The sequence below is a fragment of the Schistocerca serialis genome, chromosome 1, assembly GCF_023864345.2.
Source record: "Schistocerca serialis cubense isolate TAMUIC-IGC-003099 chromosome 1, iqSchSeri2.2, whole genome shotgun sequence".
In the NCBI taxonomy this organism is placed as follows: Eukaryota; Metazoa; Arthropoda; class Insecta; order Orthoptera; family Acrididae; genus Schistocerca; species Schistocerca serialis.
Genome location: NC_064638.1, coordinates 996,916,360 through 996,936,036, shown reverse-complemented (window position 1 = coordinate 996,936,036; position 19,677 = coordinate 996,916,360). Strand labels below are relative to the sequence as shown.

General features: G+C 39.7%; 1 protein-coding gene across 3 annotated transcripts in view; it reads right to left on the bottom strand.

Moving 5' to 3' along the window:
- The window catches only part of LOC126413160 (cytosolic purine 5'-nucleotidase), a 465,386-nt gene that overhangs the window by 117,788 nt on the left and 327,921 nt on the right, over nt 1–19,677 (bottom strand). The window lies entirely within an intron of this gene.

Sequence of the window (19,677 nt, the reverse complement as noted above, 5' to 3'; positions counted from 1 at the left end):
TTATATCAGTCAGAGATTATCGGCAATGTTAACAGTCATATTTTGTCATTTCACAACTAATTTGTTCAAATTTTCTCACTTGGATACTACAAAGTAAACACAAAGCAACAAAAAAGAAAGGCAAAACAATTTCTGTGGGTCTACAAGCTACATAATACAACAAATAATACTTGTGTTTGAAGCACTATTCATAACTTAGTCACAAATTTAGAACTGTTTTTGCTACATGCCGGAAATGCTTTAGCATATTCCACCATATGTTTTATGAAACTGAAATGTGTAAGCAAAAGGATACTACTTCATTTTCAAGACTATGGTAAGGGATTAACCTACAATAATACCCACATTAGAAGCATTTTCTACTTCACATTTTCTAAGTGGAGACAGGCACTGATGCATAATTTTGGTTTATTTTTATTATTAAAATGACATATGGAGTGGGTTTATGAATTCTGGAACAGCAGGAAATGTGGAATTCTAATTGATTAGGAGAGGTAAAGCAGCTTGCAATGTAAGAGGTGGTTTGAATGCCATGGTGACTAACTAGGAACAGTTCTGGTGGATGTGACTTGTTCTTGTCTTAATTCCTAACACTGTGACTTAAAGGGTGACCTACAATTTAAAAAGGAATCAGGTCTTAAACATAGCTTGAAATTTTTCATTAGGGGTGCAGATGGGAGCACTTAACAAATATGGATAATCATTTGTCATGAGGAGGATGTAAATGGAGAGTCTTAACACATAATATGGTGCCAAAACTAACTGCTAGATGGACAGCTCATCTCCAGGCAAAATATCAGGATAGATATGAAGACCTATTGGACTATGACCTATTAGCCCAGGAAGCTCTGTATGTATCAGAGTTAGCATATTTCTAGCCAGGTGACGGCTTTGACATAACTCATACTTACAGTGTGTATTTCATGGATCAACAGAACAAAATCTGTCTTTGTAAATCCGCTGTTAGGACTGAGTTATATACACGAATGGATGGAGTCACATGAAGACACAAATGGGTAATTTAATTGAAGCATTTGTACTTATTTATAATATTTCAGTGATTACCTAATATGTATGTATTCATATGTCCTCAGTTACTTTGATAATAATGATCTCTTCAAGGCAAGGTGTTGGATGTGATCATTTTGACACTATTATTAAAAAGTTCAGTCTATATTACAAATGTATTTATTTCTTATGGTGCACACAGTGAAGTATAAAAAATAAAATTATTTGCGATCAAAACTGAACTAACTAATGAAACTAATGAATCTAATAAGTGTGGAGCAAAACAATTTTCCTGTTGTAGTTATATTTTTGTCTTTAACTGCACTAGCTGGTTTCAAATTAGTTTCATTTATTTGTTAGTTAGGTATTCATATTCAACATTGTTTGATATTTTCTAATATTTTAAAGCACTTATTAGAGTTATAAACTCTGTATTGAAATAACAACAAAAGCAAGCTCCAAGTACGAATTGTCTGTCAGGTATAAGAAATCTATTCTGCCCATAAGAAATGTTATTATGAATGAGTTCTGTAACCTAATAGCAGGAATCTGGATAGTTTCTTCTCAAAAATGCTACCAAGAGCTGATAAGAGGATCCAGCAACCCAATTTAGCCCAACCTGAAATTTATTTGCGCTATTTTCTCACCACAGTTTTACATTCAATTAATTTATTCCATAAACTTCACAAAGTAAGCATTGTCTGTCTGCCCTTGGCTACAGCTCTACTGTATTATATTGTTAGTATTTGTTGCAACCACTCTTTCTCAGTTGTTAAATCAAAGCTGTTTATCTTGAAGGTAAGAATAGCTATTGCTGATGTTTTGGAACCAAATTTCAAAGGTAATAGTTAATTTTATCCACAAAATAAAAAGCATATATCTAATATATTATTTATTTTAATATTTGATCAACCAATTAATTGCTGTTTCCCTCAAATAAAGTTAGTTATTAATACATGATCTCACATAACATGACCCATGAGATTTACACTCATTAGCTATTGAATTACAGACACCCTTCATTTTACCCTGATGGCATAGTATCCACAAGGCACTGCAAGCTTAACTGCCACTGCAAATGTTGGAGCTGTGTCCGAGGCATACACATATTACTCAGTGGGGTCTCATACTGCAGTGAGGTCAAGTGACTTGCTGGGAGCACAAAGCTCTAGAATGTAACTGTGTATTGCTGCATTTGAAAAAAACATTGATGTACCTGATATGGCAATAGGTTCCTACATCACTAGTCAGTGAAAATGATAAGACGCTGGTCGACATATCAGGCATCTTATTTCATCTGATGTAAATATCCCCCACACAAAAATACTTCCACTGCCTTCCTGAAAACTGCTCTGTTGGCTAGCCTAGTGGATCACCTAATGCCATTTCTTACCTACTTGTACCCTGCCATGTTGTGTAACAATGTGTAAAGCAAATCATCAGTTCAGACTATCTTTTCCATACTTCCAGCATCCAAACAGGTTTCTTACACCCAAGCTAATCTTTTTAACCTGTGACAAGTAGTGAGCAGTGGCTTTTGAACGCTAAAGCAAGGTGGTGGCTCTAGACGGTACGACTGTTCACCAGGACTCAATTGACAAGTGAGGTATTGCACATCAACCTGTTTATTCTCTGTCACAAACCATGACATGAGATGCCAATTCCTATCATCACTGCTGACAGTAACTGAAACTGATTTTAGTTACCTGTAAACAACTATGTTGCGTAAAAAATCATAACCTCTTGTTACAAATCTGATTGTGAACAAACACACACACACACACACACACACACACACACAAAGAGAGAGAGAGAGAGAGAGAGAGAGAGAGAGAGAGAGAGAGAGACACCTTAAATACTCTTACACAGAAATTGTTCACAACAATTACATAAATTAGGTTGTAAGCCTAAGTTACATTTTTGTTTGCTCACAATCCCTTTCAAGGCATAAGATTATCATTTTTTTTCATTGTATATAAATTCATGTGTTGTAATATAATTTTTCTTTCAACCATATCTGTATCACCATTTTAAATTTATTTTCATGCTATTCCCTAGTGTCTAACAGAACGTTATTGAAAACTATATGTAATTGCAAATGTGTTGCCGGTGCTGGATCTTGTGCATAAACTAACCTTTCGATTAAGTCCATAAATATATGATGGAATTCATGTTGGGCGACCTGGTTGGTCAAATAATTTCGTTGTTCTGAACGTTCTTCAAATCAATCAAAATTCAGTCATTGTTTGGGAACATGATATGCGCGAAGGGCTGTAAACTGTCTGCAAGTAGCCAAACATAACCATTTCCAGTCAAAGATCGGTTCGGTTGGATCACAGGACACAGTCCATCCCATTGAACACAGCCCACACCATTATGGAGCCACCGCCAACTTGTACAGTGACTTGTTGACAACTTGGATCCGTGGCTTCGTGGGGCCTGTGCCACCCTCGAACCATATCATCGGCTTTTGCCAATTGAAAACGGGACTCATCTGACCAGGAACTGGTTTTCCAGTCGTCTAGGGACCAACTGATATTGTCAAGAGCCCAGGAGAGGTGCTGCAGGTGATGTCGAGCTGCTGGCAAAGGCACCTGGGTTAGTCGTCTGCTGACAGCCCATTAATGCCGAAGTCCACCTCACTGTCTTAATGGTTATATTATCCGTAAGTCCCACATTGATTTCTGCGGCTATTTCATTCAGTGTTACTTGTCTGTTCGCAAACTCGTCGAGATACGCAAATGCCGCTGCGTCGGGTCGTTAAGTGACGGCCGTCGGCCGCTGCGTTGTCCGTACTGAGTGATAATCCTTGAAATTTCGTATTCTCGGCACACTCTTGACATTATGTATCTCAGAATTCCCTAAAGATTTCCGAAACAGAATGAATGTCCCACGTGTCTAGGTCCAAATACCATTCTACATTCAAAGTCTGTTAATTCCCGTCGTGTGGCCATAATCTTTTCACATAAATGCTACGGCACCCGTGGTCTAGGGGTAGCGTCTTTGATTCATAATCTTCAGTTCGATCCCCGCCACTGCCTAAATTTTGATAAATAATCAGCATTGGCGGCCGAAGACTTCCGGCATAAGAAGTCAGCCTCATTCTGCCAACGGCCTTGTCAAAGAGGGCGGAGGAGCGGATAGAGGTTCAGGGCACTCTCTTGTCCTAGGGGTGGGAAATTGCCCCTAAAGGCATGAGAATGCAGAAGGCAATGGAAACCACTGCATTAAAGACACGTAATGTGTATCCACAGGACATGTGGCCTGTAATTGAAGAAGTGTCATGATGATCTCTCCATTGGCAAAAGATTCCGGAATAGTCCCTTTAATATTTCTAAAATTTAAAGAACCTCTCTCACACCGGCCTGATTTAGCTTCACTGATCAGGATAGTAAAAACATGCGTATATTAAGGGAATTTTCATTAACAAAGCAGACTTATCACATTCACACAGTTCAATACTGTTCTGTCCTGATTAAATTAAGCTTAACTTAGATTCCAATAAGGCAGTGAAGCAATTTCGAAGTCTCGGTGCGACGAAAATTGTCAGTCGATCTCCTGGAAACATTTGTAATAATTATTAACTTTCGGTGATCACATGGGGAAGACCGGAGATCTGCTGGTAAGACCGTGTTAGCCTATTTATTTGAAGTAACTGGATATCTTGAGCATTCAAAACGGCAGGTTCGTCCAGTGTAAATCAGACGTTCCCCACTGATCCCGTGCAACACAACGTAGTAAGCAGACACTGTCAATAATAATAATCCGTTAAATAATACGCGAACACACTTACTTTAGTTTAGTTCATGTATTAAATTCCTTCTCATACAGAATCTCATCAAGATGGCGACTCGCTCAACAATACGTACATATATTTTCTTCTTTCACGACTAATCGGCAAGAAGTTCCTCTTCTTTTCATAAGAGAAAACATAGATAGCAGAGAAGCTATTCCATGGAGTAAATGGACGCTCCAAGGAATAATTGGGCTTGAAACTACTTTGCATTGATAATCAGTAAGATAAGAAGAGATATGTACTGAGTTATATATTTTATAAAATTTCTGAAAATATCGTGGAGAGACCGCTGCAAGAGACATCACATCCCCCATTCGGATCTCCGGGAGGGGACTGCCAAGGGGGAGGTTATCATGAGACAAAGACTGAATAATCTACGAAAGGATAACGTTCTACGAGTCGGGGCGTGGAATGTCAGAAGCTTGAACGTGGTAGGGAAACCAGAAAATCTGAAAAGGGAAATGCAAAGGCTCAATCTAGATATAGTAGGGGTCAGTGAAGTGAAGTGGAAGGAAGACAAGGATTTCTGCTCAGATGAGTATCGGGTAATATCAACAGCAGCAGAAAATGATATAACAGGTGTAGGATTCGTTATGAATAGGAAGGTAGGGCAGAGGGTGTGTTACTGTGAACAGTTCAGTGAGCGGGTTGTTCTAATCAGAATTGACAGCAGACCAACACCGACAACGATAGTTCAGGTATACATGCCGACGTCGCAAGCTGAAGATGAACAGATAGAGAAAGTGTATGAGGCTATTGAAAGGGTAATGCAGTATGTAAAGGGGGACGAAAATCTAATAGTCGTGGGCGACTGGAATGCAGTTGTAGGGGAAGGAGTAGAAGAAAAGGTTACAGGAGAATATGGGCTTGGGACAAGGAATGAAATAGGAGAAAGACTAATTGAGTTCTGTAACAAGTTTCAGCTAGTAATAGCAAATACCCTATTCAAGAATCACAAGAGGAGGAAGTATACTTGGAAAAGGCCGGGAGATACGGGAAGATTTCAATTAGATTACATCATGGTCAGACAGAGATTCCGAAATCAGATACTGGATTGTAAGGCGTACCCAGGAGCAGATATAGACTCAGATCACAATATAGTAGTGACGAAGAGTAGGCTGAAGTTCAAGATATTAGTCAGGAAGAATCAATACGCAAAGAAGTGGGATACGGAAGTACTAAGGAATGACGAGATACGTTTGAAGTTCTCTAACGCTATAGATACAGCAATAAGGAATAGCGCAGTAGGCAGTACAGTTGAAGAGGAATGGACATCTCTAAAAAGGGCCATCACAAAAGTTGGGAAGGAAAACATAGGTACAAAGAAGGTAGCTGCGAAGAAACCATGGGTAACAGAAGAAATACTTCAGTTGATTGATGAAAGGAGGAAGTACAAACATGTTCCGGGAAAATCAGTAATACAGAAATACAAGTCGCTGAGGAATGAAATAAATAGGAAGTGCAGGGAAGCTAAGACGAAATGGCTGCAGGAAAAATGTGAAGATCGAAAAAGATATGATTGTCGGAAGGACAGACTCAGCATACAGGAAAGTCAAAACAACCTTTGGTGACATTAAAAGCAACGGTGGTAACATTAAGAGTGCAACGGGAATTCCACTGTTAAATGCAGAGGAGAGAGCAGATAGGTGGAGAGAACACATTGAAAGCCTCTATGAGGGTGAAGATTTGTCTGATGTGATAGAAGAGGAAACAGGAGTCGATTTAGAAAAGATAGGGGATCCAGTATTAGAATCGGAATTTAAAAGAGCTTTGGAGGACTTACGGTCAAATAAGGCAGAAGGGATAGATAACATTCCATCAGAATTTCTAAAATCATTGAGGGAGGTGGCAACAAAACGACTATTCACGTTGGTGTGTAGAATATATGAGTCTGGCGATATACCGTCTGACTTTCGGAAAAGCATCATCCACACAATTCCGAAGACGGCAAGAGCTGACAAGTGCGAGAATTATCGCACAATCAGCTTAACAGCTCATGCATCGAAGCTGCTTACAAGAATAATATACAGAAGAATGGAAAAGAAAATTGAGAATGCGCTAGGTGACGATCAGTTTGGCTTTAGGAAAAGTAAAGGGACGAGAGAGGCAATTCTGACGTTACGGCTAATAATGGAAGCAAGGCTAAAGAAAAATCAAGGCACTTTCATTGGATTTGTCGACCTGGAAAAAGCGTTCGACAATATAAAATGGTGCAAGCTGTTCGAGATTCTGAAAAAAGTAGGGGTAAGCTATAGGGAGAGACGGGTCATATACAATATGTACAAGAACCAAGAGGGAATAATAAGAGTGGACGATCAAGAACGAAGTGCTCGTATTACGAAGGGTGTAAGACAAGGCTGTAGCCTTTCGCCCCTACTCTTCAATCTGTACATCGAGGAAGCAATGATGGAAATAAAAGAAAGGTTCAGGAGTGGAATTAAAATACAAGGTGAAAGGATATCAATGATACGATTCGCTGATGACATTGCTATCCTGAGTGAAAGTGAAGAAGAATTAAATGATCTGCTGAACGGAATGAACAGTCTAATGAGTACACAGTATGGTTTGAGAGTAAATCGGAGAAAGACGAAGGTAATGAGAAGTAGTAGAAATGAAAACAGCGAGAAACTTAACATCAGGATTGATGGTCACGAAGTCAATGAAGTTAAGGAATTCTGCTACATAGGCAGTAAAATAACCAATGACGGACGGAACAAGGAGGACATCAAAAGTAAACTCGCTATGGCAAAAAAGGCATTTCTGGCCAAGAGAAGTCTACTAATATCAAATACCGGCCATAATTTGAGGAAGAAATTTCTGAGGATGTACGTCTGGAGTGCAGCATTGTATGGTAGTGAAACATGGACTGTGGGAAAACCGGAACAGAAGAGAATCGAAGCATTTGAGATGTGGTGCTATAGACGAATGTTGAAAATTAGGTGGACTGATAAGGTCAGGAATGATGAGGTTCTACGCAGAATCGGAGAGGAAAGGAATATGTGGAAAACACTGATAAGGAGAAGGGACAGGATGATAGGACATCTGCTAAGACATGAGGGAATGACTTCCATGCTACTAGAGGAACCTGTAGAGGGCAAAAACTGTAGAGGAAGACAGAGATTGGAATACGTCAAGCAAATAATTGAGGACGTAGGTTGCAAGTGCTACTCTGAGATGAAGAGGTTAGCACAGGAAAGAATTCGTTGCGGGACGCTTCAAACCAGTCAGTAGACTGATGACAAAAAAAAAAAAAAAAAAAAAAAAAAAAAAAAAAAAAAAAAAAAAAAAAAAAAAACCTGAGTACGAATGTCGGGCCGGTCGGGGTGGCCGTGCAGTTCTAGTCGCTACAGTCTGGAACCGCGTGAACGCTACGGTCGCAGGTTCAAATCCTGCCTCGGGCATGGATGTGTGTGATGTCCTTAGGTTGGTTAGGTTTAAGTAGTTCTAAGTTCTAGGGGACTGATGACCACAGATGTTAAGTCCCATAGTGCTCAGAGCCATTTGAACCATTTGAACGAATGTCGGCTCCGCCACTGTACTGCCTATCATCACATTCTGATGAGGACTTTACACCAAAAGAAGAATTAAATAGTAGCTTATTGTCTATCGGTATTTCACCCCTGAAGAGAACAGTAAGCTACAGAGATAAGCCCCAATATGTGAAGAAGAAAATTCAAAAGGCTCAAAATGTGATTAAAAACAGAATTGTAAATGCAATGGGAGTAAACCGACAAATTGAAGATGCTAGTGAAATTAAGGAATGTGGAAACTGTGCCGACTATGCACATTTGCTGACTGAACTGAAAGCCAAGATGCAGAATGCAATTCATAAAGAACAGATGCAAATTTTAACCTTGGCACCTGTAAGTTGGACAGTCAGACAAACAGCAGCTCAGATCGGTGTGTCCGAAAGAATGGTGAAGAATGCTCGGAAGCTTAAGGCAGAGAAGGGCATTCTGGCACGTCCCGAAAATAGCCAAAGCAGGAAATTACCAGCAGAAGTTTCTAGTAGAGTGTGAAATTTTTTTGAAGATGATGAGTGTGCCCTGGAAAAAAAGATGGTATTTCAGTTAGACTTTTAGATAGAAAGACATACATGCAGAAAATATTGTTACTTTGCAATTTACGGGAAATATGTGTTATCTACAAGAATATAAATGGTCCAGAAATAGGATTCTCAAAGTTTTGTAAACTTAGACCCAAATGGTGTGAAACAGTAGGATCAGCTGGAATGCATGCAGTTTGCGTCTGTGCAATTCACCAAAATGTTAAGCTTATGCTTAGCGGAGCTGGTATACGTGAAAATTATAAGAAGATTCTCAGCAAGGCAGTTTGAACTCTAAACAGTGCATGCTACATCGCTGTGAAAGGTGTCCTGGGCCCGAAGCTATAGCATCTGAAATTGCCAGCTATTTCCTAGATCATGAGCCACAGGAAGTTATTGTGTTTAAGCAATGGATACATACCGATCGGGCCACACTGGACACGAAGCAAATGGTAGTGGATGAATTTAGTGAAGATGTAAATAATAAAATATGGAGTCTGTCATGCCATCATTACATCGCCAAGCATCAAAGCTTGCATTTTAAAGGCCTTAAATGTCATCTGAAAGACGAAGAGCTTGTTGTCCTAAGGGATTTTGCAGAAAATTATTCTTTCATCATTCAGGATGCTGTGCAAGGCTTCCACTGGGACAATAGTCAAGCAACAATTCATCCATTTGTTATCTACTTTCGTCAAAATGATAAAGTAGAATCTTTTAAGTTTTTGCATTATCAGAGATTGTTTGCGGCTTGACACTATTACAGTTCACATTTTTATCAAGGAGCTCATCAAATAAATAAAAGCACAGTTTGCACAGATATGCCACATTCATTATTTCAGTGATGGCTCCAGTGCTCAATATAAAAATTTCAAGAATTTCCTAAATTTGTGCTATCATTTTGGAATGACAGCCGAATGGAATTTTTTTGCTACTAGTCACGGGAAATCACCTTGTGATGGGATTGGAGGTACAACAAAGCGGTTAGCACCAAGAGCAAGCTTGCAACGGCCACTTAATGGACAATATCTTACTCCCCTAGATCTGTTTAACTTCTGCTCTGAAAACATTAATGGAATTAAATTTGTTTTCGTCACTAAAGGTGAAATTGAAAAAAATATTGTGTCACAAGAAGAGAGGTTTAAACTTGGACAAATTGTAGCAGGCACTAGAGAAAATCATCACTTTTTACCTATTGATGAAACAAAAATTCTGGTCAGCAGAGTTTCAAATGATTGTTCATCTTTTCTACCTAAAATGGGTCACAGTAATGAAGGAGGCATATTAATGTCTGCTCTCCAACCAGGACAATATGTTGCATGCATCTATGAAAACGTGTGGTGGATTGGGAATATCTGAGAGACCTCCACAGAGCAAAGGGATGCATTAATAAACTTTATGCACCCACATGGTCCAGCAAATACATTTTATTGGCCGCCAAGAAGTGACAAGTGCTGGGTTCCGGAACACCACATTATTGCAGTTATTCCAGCTCCATCAGTAAATTCGTCTGGCCGGCAATACACCATTCCTTTTGATATTCATCAGAAAATTAATGTAGCATATCAAAAATTGAAACAGATTAGAGGAAACAATCTAAGGAACCCAAGAGTGCCTTCTAATTTTACACAGGGCACTTAAATAATTTTACTATCAGGCTTGGGAACCTGTGTAAAGAAATCCTTATCAGGCTTGGGATCCTGTGGTAAAGAAACCCACCCGTGGCTGTTGTTGCTAAGCTATCGGGCGTGGCCCCTATGGCAATGGGAAAGCTGGTTTTCTCAGGTGAAATGAAACTAGCAGTGGTTACGCCACCATGGACCATAGCAACTCATTTATACACTTCTTTCCCATCCGTGAGCTGGTGTTGTTCATTACACAGGCATCTAATAATTAGATGATTATGCAAATAAATTTTACGATTTGCATTCATTCTTAATAATAATTGTGTGTGTGTGTGTGTGTGTGAGAGAGAGAGAGAGAGAGAGAGAGAGAGAGAGAGAGAGAGAGAGAGAGAGAGAGAGAGAGAGAGAGAGAGAGAGGGGGGGGAGAGAGAGAGAGAGAGAGAGAGAGAGAGAGAGAGAGAGAGAGAGAGAGAGAGAGAGGGAGGGGGGGGGACAATTAAGAAATAACATTGTTTCTATTTTTATTCTTTTGCTATTCGGACTTAGGCTAGGTCCTATTCATCAGGACTTCTTATTTCACTTATCCCAGACATTAATAAACAGGTATAAGGCAAAATAAAAGATTTCAGGTATAATTTGAGTGCCAGAAAAACGTGTTCAAACTTCCAGTGCGCCTCTTTGATGATGCTACTTTTTAGGGCCTTGTATGCTTGCATTGCAAAACCAAATCCACTTTTCTAGATAGTTTAGAATATGCTCTTTCTAATGACCATAGTTTAGAAGAGTTTGGAGAAAACTTTTTTTGAAAAATTTGACTAAAAATACCCATTTTTAGCACTTCTTGAAAAATCGTCAATTTCACCCTAGATTTGTGAAATAATGGAAAGCAATAGGAGAATGAAATTTTATGTATTGGTGAGTTATGGTGTGCAAAGTTTCATGTACATCCCACAATTACTTTTGGAGATATAAAAAACTAAAGTTCAAATTTTTTTAAACAGTTTTTTTTTTCGCCCAACTTTGCTTCAAATTATCTATATGAAAATTGCTCAGAAATCCTTTTCTTAATATTTTACTTTAAAGAGCTCTAAAAGTTGTATAAGATGGCCAAGTTTTGTTTCTTTCATGCAAATACTTACAGATATATCTCATCTCAAAGTTGCTGAAAATTCAAGGACGCACTATAGAAAGCTGTGCTATGGTCTTAAACAAGTGACTGTATCTCCGAAAGTATTGAATTTCTGAAACTGAAACTTTACCAGTGTTCATTGAGAACATGTGTGAATGTTCATACAAAATATCATCAAAATCCATGAGGGTCATGTGGGAGCCTCTAGACCACTTGGCATGGAATGACCCGTTTACGTGGCAGCAAAATTCGATTGCGGAATTGAGAAACAGGAAACTAGAAGCGGATTTCCAGAATCTACTTTGAAGTGACATGGCCATCCATTAGTTGTACTGGGAAATCGGTTTACGAAATCCGGTTTTATGAGTCCTATGTAAACAGGGTGTGAAGAGTCACGATCCCGTTTAAACTTGTCACATAATCATGTCTCATATTAAGTACACGACTATTCTTAACAATGCTTCTATAACAAAGCAAACAACATTCAAAAACAAAATCTCACTGCAAAGTAGAATATAGTTTTGTTTGACACAATTCATAGTTTTATCTGGCACTAATCGATGGTGGCAGTCATATACGTATTCATGGTTTTCATCTTACGCGACATGACTCGACTACTTGTCGGTAATGCATCATATTTGATTAAGTAAAAACACTATTATACGAGATTACTGAATGTTTGTTGCGTTATTTCTGTCACCACAGTTTCGATTCAGCAAAAAGATTATTCTTCTGCATTTATTTTTAATGGCACCGTTTTGTCTTTCAAACGCTGTACACAGCACCTCTAAATTGATATAAACTCTTACTATTGTCGAGATACAACGCACTCAATCTACTTATTCTTACCTAATTGAAGCCTGTCGACTATGGCCTTTTCGCCCATCGAAATAACCGTCATCAGCAAAATCATCCATGAACAGCTGAATTGTTGAGGTATCAATACTATAGTGGGCAGACCTCAACAATTAAATTATAAACAGGTTTCCACTCCATTCTCCGCTAGCTCTGACTCAGTTTTAAACTGCTCATTTCGTTGTTCTTATTTTGTTGTTCCGAACTACTTCGCATCTCCACTATGGTTACTATACGATCTGAATACAGAATACAGACCGAAAACAGTTGTCTGTTGTCTCATAATCCGAAAACGTAACTTCCGTGCAAAGATAATTAGTGGTCGTACACTATCGCTGAAAGTAATCGACATACACAATTTTGACTGGAGTGGGAATGTAGTTTGTCTTCTGCATTGCCCATGATAAATCTCTATGGCCATGCAAATTCTGAAATTTGTGAATTGGTTTATGAATTGTGTCATGGAAGGTTTTAAAACTTGAACCGTTTCACTCTTTCTCTAAACTTTTAGCAATAAACGATGATGAAACGTGGAGGTAAAAGCATATAACTCAGACAATTAGCAGACAATGTGTGTTGATATAGATTTAGTTACTATTCATGGTTAGAATTAACCCAGATGTTAAGTCCTATAGTGCTCAGAGCCATTAGAACCATTTTTTAGAGTTAACCGTGGTTGAATATAACAGCGACCGCAGTGGATGGTTAACGCATTCACTGGTGTATTTACATATATCCCATTCGTTACGTCCCATTCAAGTTTTGTGAGTTAATGTAGTACGGTCATAAGCCACCTGGCTGTCTTTATTGGATGTAAAGGAACAATTGAGAGAGATCTTCATTGAGGTCGCCCAGGAATTTCGTCCTGTCTGGTTACATCTGCTTCCTTGTTACTATTCAATGATTTTTTTTCTGTTTAGCTACATCTTTCGAAAGCACCAACATTTAGCGACTGTGGCATGTTCATTTTATTTTGAGCCGAGTTTGAATTCCAAGAATTTGTCTACTGTCACACGCAATAACAGCATCTTCCGATTAAATATGTCGTTTCTCCGAAGTCCTCTAAGGGGAACAAAGATGATACGACACTCTAAGTGGTGTGCACATTGTGGGAACTTTGTCATAATGCAACGGAATGCTTCGCAATCTCTCCTTACAAGAGAAAGTGGGAATTTCCCCCTATCGATCTGATTCGTACCGACAGCGTGTGTAGGGCACGTCTACGACTTTAAAAAAAAAAAGTGTGAATGGAAGACGTAACTCTCACCGTTCTCGAGAAAATCGGGTTTGAAAATTTTAGGCGTGCTTATAATACTTTGAATGGTCGCTAATTCGCAACGTGTCTGCAGCCGACACGCATGTAAGTTTGTTTTGCAATAGACGCTTTGGAAAAGAAAACAACAAACGTGGTCGTACAAAAATTCGACGTTCTTTACATCCGGTGTATGTCGCGATAATTATTACTTTCCATATTTCTATGATCAGTATTAGCCTGACTTATGCAGTGCTGCATAGGTTACACATTATACCCGTCAGAAATGTAGATAGAATAATATAAATAGAATATCAGCCGTGCCCGATGGCCGAGCGGTTCTATGCGCTTCAGTCCGGAAACACGCGGCTGCTACAGCCGCAGTTCGAATTCTGCCTCGGGCATGGATGTGTGTGATGTCCTTAGACTAGTTAGGTTTAAGTAGTTCTAAGTCTAGGGGACTGATGACCTCAGATGTTAAGTCCCATAGTGCTTAGAGCCATTGAACCATTGAAATAGAATGTCACAATTAATCAAATATTCCAGGCTATTACGTCGTGGTCGAATGTTTCCCACATTTAAACCCAATGTTTCGTCCCCATCCGCGGAGGACATTTTCAATGGGGATCGTAGTTTGAGTGTTCGATCACACCCCAACTGCAGCAAAATTCAGTTTGCGCGTGCTTCCACGCAGTGGCGTGGCGTCAAATGTTTTGAACACTCGACCGCAATTGGCCGTTGTCGACTGCCGTCATCCGCTGTTCCTATCATCCGCGAGAAAATCGACCACGACATAATAGGTAGGAATATTTTATTAATTGCGTTACTTCCGGCGGTGAAAGTATACATTTTACGTAAATGGAATGACTACACCGATTTGATTGAAAGTTCTAGAGTATTCTTTCCTCCATTTCCAATCTCTTTAAGAAAATCCCCTTTTCATCCTTTTTCCGTGTTAAAGAATGAATGGTTATGTACTGATTCTCTTCGCGGTCATGATAGATCTGTTGTTAGAATTACGTGGGAATGGAAAGCAAATTACCAGCAGCGAGATTCCGTCCAGAAACCTGGCGCACACGAAAGTGCTTGCCCGTTCGGCTGCGGATTCCACTGCAAAGCTTACGGCATTAGCACGCCTATAATTTTCAGACTCGATTTTCTCAAAAACATTTGAAAGTCCGTCTTCCTCTTTACATATGTTAAAGTCCTAGTCGTGCGCTACACACACTGCCAATACAAACCAAATCGGCGCGGGGAAGTTTCGTACTGTCCCCTTGTACACACTGTGAAACGCATGACAGAGTTCTTCACTTAATACTGGTTTCTGAAATTTTGTAAATAGGCTTTCGCGAGATAATGGACAGCTTTCTTCAGGCGTCTTCCAATTGACGTATTTCAGCATTTCCGTAGACGCTCTCCCACGGTAATACTATTACTATTACTATTACTATTACTACTACTACTACTACTACTACTACTACTACTACTACTACTACCACCATCACCACTACTACTTTTACAACGATATTTAAAGCTGTTGAAAGTCAAATGTAACATATACCGAAAGTGTATCTAATCAGACAATAATTCGTTTCTTTGTCTCCACGTCTTCTTTTTGGTATGGTCTTTCGTGCTTTATACACCCAGAACACCGCACGCCCTCAGTGATCCGTGCAAGCTGAAATAAAGCAGTCGTCAATCCAGTGGTTGGTTTGAATAAGACTATGATTTATCAGGTTTCGTAGTATTGAGGGTGTTGTGCATCTGCTTTTGTCCAACCCGAGAATCGGCGCATCCTCTCATATAAAGGTGGATTGGCGGCATGGGGATGTGAAGGAGAGGATCAGTTTAACTGTGGAAATACCTTTAAGTGTCTGAAAGAGGTACCATGATATACAGAGAGCAAACCAAAGCTTTCTAATAGCAAGTCTAAAAAGCGTTCGTCAAATTCACGAACCTTGTGTATTTGTAATCTGACACGCTCTGATAGTCACTCGTGACCGTCCTTGGCTGAACATCTCCCCCGCCCCCTCCCTCCCCCCCGGCCCCTTCAACGTCCCCTCTACAGCTTTTCTTGCCAGATTAACGTATCTAAACTAACTTACAGTACATGCGCCACCAACTTTTCCTCACAGCGAGTTTTTCTGATAGATTTCTTGTCTCGTCCATTTCCAACATCTTTCTGAGCACTATATTTCGAATACCTTGCCGTTGGTGGGGAGGTTTGCGTGCCTCAGCGATACAGATAGCCGTACCGTAGGTGCAACCATAACGGAGGAGTATCTGTTAAGAGGCCAGACAAACGTGCGGTTCCTGAAGAGGGGCAGCAGCCTTTTCAGTAGTTGCAGGGGCAACAGTCTGGATGACTGATTGATCTGGCCTTGTAACACTAACCAAAATGACCTTGCTGTTCTGGTACTGCGAACGGCTGACAGCAAGGGGAAACTACAGCCGTAATTTTTGCCGAGGGCATGCAGCTTTACTGTATGATTTAATGATGATGGCGTCCTATTGGGTAAAATATTCCGGAGATAAAATAGTCCCCCATTCGGATCTCCGGGCGGGGACTACTCAAGAGGACGTTGTTATCAGGAGAAAGAAAACTGGGGTTCTACAGATCGGAGCGTGGAATGTCAGATCCCTTAATCGGGCAGGTAGGCTAGAAAATTTAAAAAGGGAAATGGACAGGTTAAAGTTAGATATAGTGGGAATTAGTGAATTTCGGTGGCAGGAGGAAAAAGACTTTTGGTCAGGTGAATTCAGGGTTATAAATACAAAATCAAGTAGGGGTAATGCAGGAGTAGGTTTAATAACGAATAAAAAAATAGGAGTACGGGTAAACTACTACAAACAGCATAGTTAACGCACTGTTGTGGCCAAGATAGACACGAAGCCCACGCCTACTACTGTAGTATAAGTTTATATGTCAACTAGCTCTGCAGATGACGAAGAAATTGATGAAATGTATGATGAGATAAAAGAAATTATTCAGGTAGTGAAGAGAGACGAAAATTTAATAGTCATGGGTGACTGGAATTCAAGAGTAGGGAAAGGGAGAGAAGGAAACATAATAGGTGAATATGGATTGGGGCTATGAAATGAAAGAGGAAGCCGCCTCGTAGAATTTTGCGCAGAGCATAACTTAATCATAGCTAACACTTTGTTTAAGAATCATGAAAGGATGTTGTATACATGGAAGAGCCCTGGAGATACTAAAAGGTATCAGATAGATTATATAATGGTAAGACAGAGAATTAGGAACCAGGTTTTAAATTGTAAGACATTTCCAGGGGCAGATGTGGACTCTGACCACAATCTGTTGGTTATGAACTGTAGATTTAAAACTGAAGAAACTGCAAAAAAGTGGGAATTTAAGGAGATGGGACCTGGACAAACTGAAAGAACCAGAGGTTGTACAAAGTTTCAGGGAGAGCATAAGGGAACAATTGACAGGAATGGGGGAAAGAAATACAGTAGAAGAAGAATGGGTTGCTTTGAGGGATGAAATAGTGAAGGCAGCAGAGGATCAAATAGGTAAAAAGACGAGGGCTAGTAGAAACCCTTGGGTAACAGAAGATATACTGAATTTAATTGATGAAAGGAGAAAATACAAAAATGCAGTAGATGAAACAGGCAAAAAGGAATACAAACGTCTCAAAAATGATATCGACAGGAAGTGCAAAATTGCTAAACAGGGATGGCTAGAGGACAAATGTAAGGATGTAGAGGCTTATCTCACTACGGGTAAGATAGATACTGCCTACAGGAAAATTAAAGAGACCTTTGGAGAAAGGAGAACCACTTGCAGGAATGTCAAGAACTTCGATGGAAACCCAGTTCTAAGCAAAGAAGGGAAAGCAGGAAGGTGGAAGGAGTATATAGAGGGTCTATACAAGGGCAATGTACTTGAGGATAATATGATGGAAATGGAAGAGGATGTAGATGAAGATGAAATGGGAGATATGATACTGCGTGAAGAGTTTGACAGAGCACTGAAAGACCTAAGTCGAAACCAACAATCCATTAGAACTACTGACAGCCTTGGGAGAGCCAGTCCTGACAAAACTCTACCACCTGGTGAGCAAGATGTATGAGATAGGTGAAATACCCTCAGACTTCAAGAAGAATATAATAATTCCAATCCCAAAGAAAGCAGGTGTTGACAGATGTGAAAATTACCGAACTATCAGTTTAATAAGTCACAGCTGCAAAATACTAACGCGAATTCTTTACAGACGAGTGGAAAAACTGATAGAAGCCGACCTCGGGGAAGATCAGTTTGGATTCCGTAGAAATGGAACAGGTGAGGCAATACTGACCTTACGACTTATCTTAGAAGAAAGATTAATAAAGGCAAACCTACGTTTCTAGCATTTGTAGACTTAGAGAAAGTTTTTGACGATGTTGATTGGAATACTCTCTTTCAAATTCTGAAGGTGGCAGGGGTAAAATACAGGGAGCGAAAGGCTATTTACAATTTGTACAGAAACCAGATGGCAGTTATAAGAGTCGAGGGGTATGAAAGGGAAGCAGTGGTTGGGAAGGGAGTGAGACAGGGTTGTAGCCTCTCCCCGATGTTATTCAATCTGTATATTGAGCAAGCCATAAAGAAAACAAAAGAATAGTTCGGAGTAGGTATTAAAATCCATGGTGAAGATGTAAAAACTTTTGAGGTTCGCCGATGACATTGTAATTCTGTCAGAGACAGCAAAGGACTTAGAAGAGCAGTTGAACGGAATGGATAGTGTCTTGAAAGGAGGATATAAGATGAACATCAACAAAAGCAAAACGAGGATAATGGAATGTAGTCAAATTAAGTCAGGTGATGCTGAGGGAATTACATTAGGAAATGAGACACTTAAAGTAGTAAAGGAGTTTTGCTATTTGGGAAGCAAAATAACTGATGATGGTCGAAGTAGAGAGGATATAAAATGTAGACTGGCAATGGCAAGGAAAGCGTTTCTGAAGAAGAGAAATTTGTTAACATCGAGTATAGAATTAAGTGTCAGGAAGTTGTTTCTGAAAGTATTTGTATAGAGTGTAGCCATGTATGGAAGTGAAACGTGGGCGATAAATAGTTTAGACAAGAAGAGAATAGAAGATTTCGAAATGTGGTGCTACAGAAGAATGCTGAAGATTAGATGGATAGATCACATAACTAATGAGGAGGTATTGAATAGAATTGGGGAAAAGAGGAGTTTGTGGCACAACTTGACTGGAAGAAGGGATCGGTTGGTAGGGCATGTTCTGAGACATCGAGGGATCACCAATTTAGTATTGGAGGGCAGCGTGGAAGGGAAAAGTCGTAGAGGGAGACCAAGAGATGAATACACTAAGCAGATTCAGAAGGATGTAGGCTGCAGTAGGTACTGGGAGATGAAGAAGCTTGCACAGGATAGAGTAGCATGGAGAGCTACATCAAACCAGTCTCAGGACTGAAGACCACAACAACAACATATTTCGAATGTTTAAAAATCTTTCTTTTTCATTTTGCGTACTGTCGATCTTGTACTTGCCACACTGTGTCCCAAACATTTCAGAAAATTCTACATCAATCATGGCACAAAATGTCAGTTGATAATAAAGTCTTTCTTCGCCTGATCATTTCATTCTTATTACATCTGGCTCGCGTAAAACTGTTCTCTAAACAAAGATAGTTCTACCACCATTTGTATCTTTCCCAGTTTTACAGTCATCTGTTGAATACACACAGTCAACAAGGATTTAGAAAACATAGTTCCTGTGTACCACAACTTGCTCTTCGCTCGCACGAAGTGTTGAGTGCTATTGACAAGAGATTTCAAATTGATTACGTATTTCAAATGGTTCAAATGGCTCTGAGCACTATGGGACTCAACTGCTGAGGTCATTAGTCCCCTAGAACTTAGAACTAGTTAAACCTAACTAACCTAAGGACATCACAAACATCCATGCCCGAGGCAGGATTCGAACCTGCGACCGTAGCGGTCT